Raw genomic sequence first — 9,065 nt, forward strand, 5'->3', positions numbered from 1 at the left:
CAGCATAGGGATAGTCAGCCAGAGGCGGAACAAGAGAGGAGAGGGTCCATGTGTAGGACCCCCCATCATCATCACTGGCTTTGTGCACTCAGAGTCTACTGTGCCAGTCTCCGGGAAAATGGCGCCTGCTCAGTTTTCCCGAGATTTATTTTGTGCGCTGATCTTCAGAAACATGGTCCCTGCAACTTGTTTCTGGTGATATCTGCTGCGCTGACGGACAGGCAGGTAACGGGAATGGGTGCAGGACGTGTAGTGAGCGTTTCACATCCGGCCAATAAACGTACAGGAGTAAATTTGCACCAGGGCCAAACCATGTTGCACTGCAGGTGGGGCAGGTTTATACCATAACAAAAGAAAACGGTGCACACTGTAGCTATTGACTGGCCCTCAGAGCCGCAGCAGGACCGGGTCCTCCCAGCAGATGGCAGGTCTAGGCGCAGAGACCCTACAGCAGAGGTTCTCAAACTCGGTCCTCGGGAGCCCACACAGTGCACGTTTAGCAGGTAACCCAGCAGGTGCACAGGTGTATTAATTACTCACTGACACATTTTAAAAAGGTCCACAGGTGGAGCAAATTATTTCACTTGCGATTCTGTGAGGAGACCTGGAAAACATGCACTGTGTGTGCCCCCGAGGACCGAGTTTGAGAACCTCTGCCCTACAGGATACACAGGCGCTGTTCCATACTGCTCCAAGCAGCAATCTACGTTCACAATAAACAAATATTTCCTTTCCCAACAGTTAGACATCACATGCTCCTCATCCAGTCACTCATTAACCCCAGGGAGGTTTATCTAAACCATTTACCCATTCACTGTCTTAGGCACATTCCTGTCCTTAATGAGAGAGAGAGAGGACTCTGCACCATGTAGCACTGAGGGGAGAAAGAAGCGTCTTAGAGTGTCGCAGACGTGTCACTGGGAGCCGCTACATACAGAGACGCACCGCTACTTAGACAGGAGGCCATACTGAGATGGATTAACTGCACCTGCCGAGGTGTTACTAGACGGGAACACACGGATGTATACAAGGGAAGGGCTTTGTAGCATTAGTAGAAAAGAGGGAAACGTGACTGCGGCATAAGACACGTCCACCTCTGAATCAGACCCTCATGTTTAATTAATTAGGTAGACCCATAGATTAATGAATATATTTAATCAGCCAATTGTGTAGCAGCAACTCCACGGGTAAGTGCATGGTCAAGAGGTTCAGTTGTTGTCCAGGTCAAACACCAGAATTGGTAAGAAACGTGATGTAAGCGACGTTGACTGTGGAATGACTGTTGGTGCCAGTCGGGGTGGTGAGAGTATCTCAGAAAACACTTGTCTCCTGGGCATTCCCCGCGCAGCGGTCTCTACGGTGCGCAAAACAAAGACATTCAGCGAGTGGCAGTTCTGTGGGCAAAAAAAAAAAAAAAAAAAAAAAGGGGCTGAGGGCAACAGCCAGACTGGTTCACACTGAAGCTGAAATAACCGTGCGTCATGCCACGGCTATGCAGGAGAGAATCTTTGAACCTGGCTACAGCAGCAGCCGACCTCACCGGGTCCTCTTCCTGTCAGCTGAGAGCAAGAAGTAGAGGATACAGGGGGCACAGGATCATCTAAACTAGACAGCTGAACATCCCAAAATAATCGCCAAACATCTGACAAATTCACATTTTGGCCAAAACAGAATTTGGTGTAAACGTTAATCCATCCTGCCTGGTGTCGGCGATACAGGTGTAATGCAGTGGAGAACGTGTTCCTGGCACACCATAGGCCCTTTAAATCCAATTTAGCAATTATTAATCTGAATCCAAAGCGGTGGCTCTCCTCCTAACGGAAACTTCTTCCCCAGGTGGTGCTCATATAAAAACAAGATCAAACGCAAGTCCCACACAAAGCATCGGCACGGACAAAAGATTACATTCCGAAAAGTTGGAATGTGACCAGTTTACACCGTTTTATTTATATATTGTAAAGCCCCTGGTGTGCTGATCCACAATTAGTAGGATGCCCGCAGCTCTCCTGACCCCTGGAACAAGTAGCACCACACAATGCAGGGACATTCCACCCCTAAACTCTATTGGACAGTTATGGGCTGTTGTAGCACCTAGTAACCCCACCCGTATCAGCTATTCAAGGTTATTGTTCAGAGTACAAGGCAAGTTTTAAAGGAGCGTTGACAAAATAGGGTATAGAGTTCCCGTGGCACAAATACCCGCAGCCCTATGAAATGACTAATTGTTTGTAGGAGCAAAATACAGCTATGTGCTATCTAGATACCAACGCACTCTCACAGGATACTAAGAAGCACACGCAGGTAAAACGCACTTTTACCCTCACAATATCACTTCTACAATATTACATCTCAGAGGCGACGTTGACAGCAAATATTTTATTATACTAAAACAATATCTGAAATGAAAGTTCTGCATTTTATCCTTTGATAAAAGGCGCGAGTAACGGCGAAACGCGTTATAGATAAATCATCCATGGGACTTTCTGCTCTGAATCCGCACAACTACTGTAGCCCATACAAGCAAACATTCTCGTCGGGACCGCAATTACAGTATATTCAGAAACCCAGGCAAGGCCGCCCAGCCTGTGTGAGGCCGCCTCCCGATGCACTGCGGGCGCCTCAGAACAGAAGTTGACCCCTGGCAGCGGCCATTTTTTCTCGGAGCGGCTGTCTGCGTCGTCACTCAACAGCCCCGAAGACGCTGCCAACACCCCCCCGTTGGTACGCTCTGACCCCCCCCAACATCAATCACACTGCGGCCGCATTGCCGCAATGTGTAAGGTCATACACAACGGGCGGTGCGCAGACCACCTGGATGTGGCCACTGCGAGCGTCCGCGCCCAGGCCTGACCGAAGGGCCTATATACTAAGCACATACAGACTGCACCATCTGTATATAGGGGCAATACCCCATACAACAACTTAAGGAACGTTAAGTTTGAATATTAGTTTCTCGGAACAATTTGGCGCGCTGACTATATGAAATGCGCATTATAACCAACAGAGACACTAACTCACTGTGAACGTCTCTTTTTATGGATATATAAATGTCATTTATCCAGGTTTTAATAGAATATATTAAATTATTTGCCGTCAGCTCGGAGATGTGACATTTTATAACCGAGCCCCAGAGTGCGGACTTACCTGTGGGTGACAAAACGGTCTCTCCTCCCAATATCCTGCAAGAGGGCGACTCGTATACGCCGCACAGGAGCTGGGCCGAAGCGCACGCACGGTATTAGAGACAAACACGGGGGACGGTCATGTCCTGTACACAGACCGTCCTACATCTTATGTGCCTCCAAGTTATGACAACGTCCCCATATAGATCAATGCATCAGCAGCTCTTCTATAGGATTCACGCCGAGGCAAACCAGGGGTGTAAAGCAATCACCCCACAGGCAAATCTCTGCGCGCGCGCCCCCCCCCCCCCCAGTGACCACTGGCAGAGCCGCCAAAGCAGAATAGAACAGGCAGCGATGAGGAATTAAACAGCGCCCAGGGCTGGAAATATGTGGTCACATGACGCCGTAAGCAGCTCGGGGAGGATTACAGTGTAAATGACAAGTTAATTGGATTTTGCACAAAACAAATTAAAATATTTCTATGAAAGGGTCATATATGTGGGGCCCCGTGTACCAGGCTCAGAGGATACACGGCTCAATCACGGAACGCAGACTCTCTGCAGAGGAAGCGGCCACGTGATTTGCAGTGTTCAACGAATCAGTGACCCCAGAGTGACATCAAGTGGTCACAAAGCTAAATCCTCCGCTGGCATGTCTTCTAAAACACCAAGATCTGAGCCGTCCTTTAATAGGGTAACCATTATTACCTCCCACCTTACCCAGGATACACAGGTCAGCACGGTGCCGCCAAAGAACTCCACGCATGGATCTCTAATGCCGGGTACACACCTCCATGACTTGACGACGGACCTGCCGTCTCACCGACACAGCGGCTGGTCCGGGTAAGGATATACACTTTTCTATCAGCTGCTCGATGATTCGCTCAGGCATGTGACTCTGCACACCCAGCTGTGACGTCAGCCCTTGCAACAAATGTGCCGACAGCGCCGTACACACAGCCAGGGCATCAGCCGTGCCGTAGTGCCGACGCGATATATCTGTATATGACGTCGGGTCACAGACATATCGCTGGCATACACCTGCCATCCTGCTAGTGATCTATCCACCGCTCGCTGGAATGGCCAATATATCGCCTGGTGTGTACCCAGCTTACAACTCCTAGTACATTAGAGAGACTTCTAGGGAAAGGGGCACTTACCTGATAATACAGGGGGGTGTCTCCAATGAGCAGTAACTAGGTAAGGGAGCCAGAATAAGGTAAAGACGCAGCAAGTGACGGAGAAGCACGGCGACTTAAGAGGAATACAGAAACTCACCTGAGGGTGGAGACTCCTTACCCAGGGGGACGTCACTCAGTAACCCGGGGGGAATTACTAAATCCTCAGCGCAGGGTGGCGGCAGCAACAGACCCGACTCTGTACAGGATAAAGACAGGGACACCAATATCAGAACAGAGCAGCTAGGACCCCAACATCCCTTCATTTACACTGACTCAGTATTACAGCCACACACTCAAACAGGCGGCACACCCCCCAGGAGCCACGCACTCTCACACTGGCGGCAACGCCCCCCAGAGCCACGCACAGCTGACATACACTCCTCGCCTGTACGCTCACACCCCAAATCTGTAAGCTCACACACACACCTGGAATACCCCCCACCCCATCTCACATACCCATGCGGAATACATGAATACACCTAGCGCACACAATACACCCCATATGTGTACACACACACACACACACACACACACACACACACACACACACACACACAGGTGAGGATGCTGCATGGACAGTGTGTGACACCCTCATACAGGCACACTGTAAGGTCACCACTATGTACAGTACCTGGGATTACAGTGTGTGTGTGAGATAACTGACAGTATATCCGCAGTGCGCCATGTGATGACGCCCGCCTCCAGGCACGCTGTGCATGCAGTTACTATGTGTACACATCATGTCAGGCGTAGCCGTGAGAGACAGACAACATACCGGCGAGTGTACCAGACATGACTACCACACACGCCGCACACAGGAGCTACACTTAGGCCGTACACACTAGTTGATATAGTAAATGACGTCGCTCATTTGACCCTTCCTCAGGTGATGGCGTTTACTATATTCCCCAGTGTGTGCGCAGGAAGTGATGCGTGGCCCCGCGTCTCGATAACGAGGCTCCCTGTTGCCTGGCCAGGCTAGCGATATCGCACTGTGTGTATGCCCACGTCGGGCGACCCGTGCCGGGAGGGGGACACGCTAGGAGAGGTCGCTCATGGAGCACATCGCCTAGTGAGTACCCACATCTGTCCATGAGGGGTGTGTGCACGCAGACTATTACCACACACAACATACTACTTACACTATCACAGGGCATGATAACTACAGCTACACCCTGCAGGGCACAGAAACCGTATGTATGGCACATACAGGACACCAGGATGTAGAGCACAGCAGATATATGGTACACGTGTACGGCACAGCAACAGCATGTGGGGCACAGCAGGGACATGGCACACGTGTGGGGCACAGCAGGGACATGGCACACGTGTGGGGCACAGCAGGGACATGGCACACGTGTGGGGCACAGCAGGGACATGGCACACGTGTGGGGCACAGCAGGGACATGGCACACGTGTGAGGCACAGCAGGGACATGGCACACGTGTGGGGCACAGCAGGGACATGGCACACGTGTGGGGCACAGCAGGTGCATGGCACGTGTGTGGGGCACAGCAGGTACATGGCACGTGTGTGGGGCACAGCAGGGACATGGCACATGTGACTAGGTATGGGGCACATACAGGAGGGCAGGCTGTAGGGCATATGGCAGTCACACACACAGCAGGATGAATGACGCACAGTGGGTGTAGAACTAGAAGCCCCAGCACGCCCAGCACTCACCTCCGCAGCGCCTCCGGCTCCCCTCACACTCTCTCACACTCATAGACTCACAAGGACGAGCTCTCTCCCCGACGTCACCAGCACACAGCCTCAGGGGGCGGGGTGATGTCACCCGGCCAGCCAATCACAGCCCATCGCGGCCGACACGCTAAAACTCGCATGGAAACGCGCCAAGAAGCGGTCTGCGCATGCATGAGCGCGGCACGGGTCGCTACAGGCACGCAGCCAATGGCTGAGCTGCGCCGCCAACATCCCACCTAGGGGGCGGGGCGGCAGGAAGATGGCTGCGGGAGCGCGACGGTGAAGCCAGCAGCGCCATCTTGGTTAGGGAGCATGTGGAGCGCGGTGACCGCTGGGTATGAAGAAGAGACCGGCGTGCGGCCGCACGTGTACCAGTCACCCCCCCCCCCCACACCTATATTAAGGCACACCCCTGTGTGTAAGCCACGCCCCTCTGCCTATAACAGCGCCGTCTTCTGCTGGGCCAGGCGCGCCCAGGGTCGGCTCTACCATTAGGCAGCTGCCTGGGGCGCCGGGATCTGTGGGAGGAATCGTCCTCTCAGTTCCTCTGACCCCCTTCCCTGCTTATCCTAGCACAGAGATGGGCGCTGATGCACTGCGGCTGCGATCCCTACTCTGCGGATGGTGGTGAAAACGCTAATGCTGCTGCCGCCTGCTGACGTACTGAGATGCCCATCTGCGGCCCCTCACCTCCCAGTAGGTGCGGTGCTCGCAGATCCTCCCATAATCGCCCATCTGTGGGATCGCAGACGCAGGCTGAGATCAAGAGCACAAAATTGGGGCCTATTGATAGATATATACTATTTGCTCTGTCCACCCGCCAGTTAATTTTTTTTTTAAATGGTCACACTGTGGGGGTGGTTGGCGGCAATGTGGAGCTGGGGCGAGCCATGTCACGAAGGAGGCCACACGCTGAGGCCCCGACTCAGACCCCCGCAGCCAACAGGACTGGTGCGGCACTCAGATCTCAATAGAGAGATGCGTCCGTAGCAACAGTCCTGGATTCCCGGTGCTACGGCTTGGTCTGCGGCCTCTATCCAGCCTGCCCGAGTGGTGCCTCAAGCCAGGTACACTGCTGCCGTGCCTGACTGTTGCTGCAGGCCCCGGCAATTCTGTGGGCAGTTGCGGCTCTCGTTGCCCCTGCTCCGCTGGCTGAGCCATCGGGGTCCTCAGGAGGCTGCAGGGACAGCTCTGTATACGCATGTGTTGAGTGGAGGCCCCAGAGATATCACAGTGCCGGGCCCTGAGATTTCAGTTGCCGGCCCTGTCGTCACCTGACCCAAACGCTCGCTGACGGACAGTCACTTAGGGAAGGAATCCTCGCTGTGAGCGGTATCGTGTGTACACAGAGTGACGTGTCGGCTGATGATCGCTCCGCTGCGTAAATATCGGCATTGCGTACATCTGAATGAGACTGCCAAGGCGTGGTGCAGGGGCCGTGGCATTGTGCCGCAGTGGGTGTGGCTACTGTGATGCGATTCAATGTGTGTTCACTGGGAAGGTGAATGGGATGCGGCCGTGCATCCAGGAGTGTCCTAGATGTCCTGGAAGAGTAGCCAAATATACTGTAATCTCCAGCCGTGCTCTCTGTACAGTGACGGGACGTTATAGCTATTATATACATAGGAGGAGATTCAAATGTTTGAAAAGTCGGTTGGGTGTCTGATTTTTCCTGTCTATTAGATAGGACAGACTCCCAACTGACTTTTCAAACATTTGAATCTCCCCCATTGTGTTACTAGGGTGTGATGCGTTATACCGGCAGGCGGGATGCTGGCTGTCAATATCCCCCCCCCTGCCAGAATGCCGGCAGCGGGGCGAGCGCTGAGAGTCTCCTTGCGGGCTTGCTGCGCTTGCAACGCTGCAGGCGCGGTGACTCTCGCCACAGGATCTATTCCCACTCTACGGCTGTCGTGGAGACGAGTGGGAATAGCCCTGGTGCGCTGGGATTCCGGCTGGCGGCATAGTCGGCTGTAGGGCGATAAAGTCGATTTTATACTAAACAAAAAGCTATACCTTTAAACTCACTTTCTCTATCGTCCTAAGTGGATGCTGGGGTTCCTGAAAGGACCATGGGGAATAGCGGCTCCGCAGGAGACAGGGCACAAAAAAGTAAAGCTTTTACCAGATCAGGTGGTGTGCACTGGCTCCTCCCCCTATGACCCTCCTCCAGACTCCAGTTAGATTTTGTGCCCGAACGAGAAGGGTGCAATCTAGGTGGCTCTCCTAAAGAGCTGCTTAGAGAAAGTTTAGCTTAGGTTTTTTACTTTACAGTGAGTCCTGCTGGCAACAGGATCACTGCAACGAGGGACTTAGGGGAGAAGTAGTGAACTCACCTGCGTGCAGAGTGGATTTGCTGCTTGGCTACTGGACACTAGCTCCAGAGGGACGATCACAGGTACAGCCTGGATGGTCACCGGAGCCGCGCCGCCGGCCCCCTTGCAGACGCTGAAGAGAGAAGAGGTCCAAAATCGGCGGCTGAAGACTCCTGAGTCTTCATAAAGGTAGCGCACAGCACTGCAGCTGTGCGCCATTTTCCTCTCAGCACACTTCACACAACAGTCACTGAGGGTGCAGAGCGCTGGGGGGGGCGCTCTGAGAGGCAAATAAAAACCTTATTAGAGGCAAAAAATACCTCACATATAGCCCACAGAGGCTATATGGAGATATTTAACCCCTGCCTAACTTCAAAAATAGCGGGAGACGAGCCCGCCGTAAAAGGGGCGGGGCCTATCTCCTCAGCACACAGCGCCATTTTCTCTCACAGAAAAGCTGGAGAGAAGGCTCCCAGGCTCTCCCCTGCACTGCACTACAGAAACAGGGTTAAAACAGAGAGGGGGGGCACTGATTTTGGCGATATTGTATATATATAAAAGATGCTATAAGGGAGAAACACTTATATAAGGTTGTCCCTATATAATTATAGCGTTTTTGGTGTGTGCTGGCAGACTCTCCCTCTGTCTCCCCAAAGGGCTAGTGGGTCCTGTCCTCTGTCAGAGCATTCCCGGTGTGTGTGCTGTGTGTCGGTACGTGTGTGTCGACATGTATGAGGACGA

General features: G+C 52.9%; 1 protein-coding gene across 2 annotated transcripts in view; it reads right to left on the minus strand.

Annotated features, from left to right (window-relative positions):
* Positions 1-6,155, minus strand: part of SLC5A6 (solute carrier family 5 member 6) — a 44,007-nt gene extending 37,852 nt beyond the window's left edge. The window contains exons 1-2 of one of the 2 annotated variants that reach the window (XM_063914971.1): positions 5,989-6,155; positions 4,403-4,501 (exon numbers count right to left, since the gene is read on the minus strand). The gene's annotated coding sequence lies outside the window, so the exon portion shown is untranslated. The remainder of the gene's footprint in view (positions 1-4,402; positions 4,502-5,988) is intronic. The other variant, XM_063914973.1, reaches the window with a different exon arrangement.
* Positions 6,156-9,065: the final 2,910 nt, after the last annotated feature.

This window comes from Pseudophryne corroboree, chromosome 4, assembly GCF_028390025.1.
Source record: "Pseudophryne corroboree isolate aPseCor3 chromosome 4, aPseCor3.hap2, whole genome shotgun sequence".
Taxonomy (NCBI): domain Eukaryota; kingdom Metazoa; phylum Chordata; class Amphibia; order Anura; family Myobatrachidae; genus Pseudophryne; species Pseudophryne corroboree.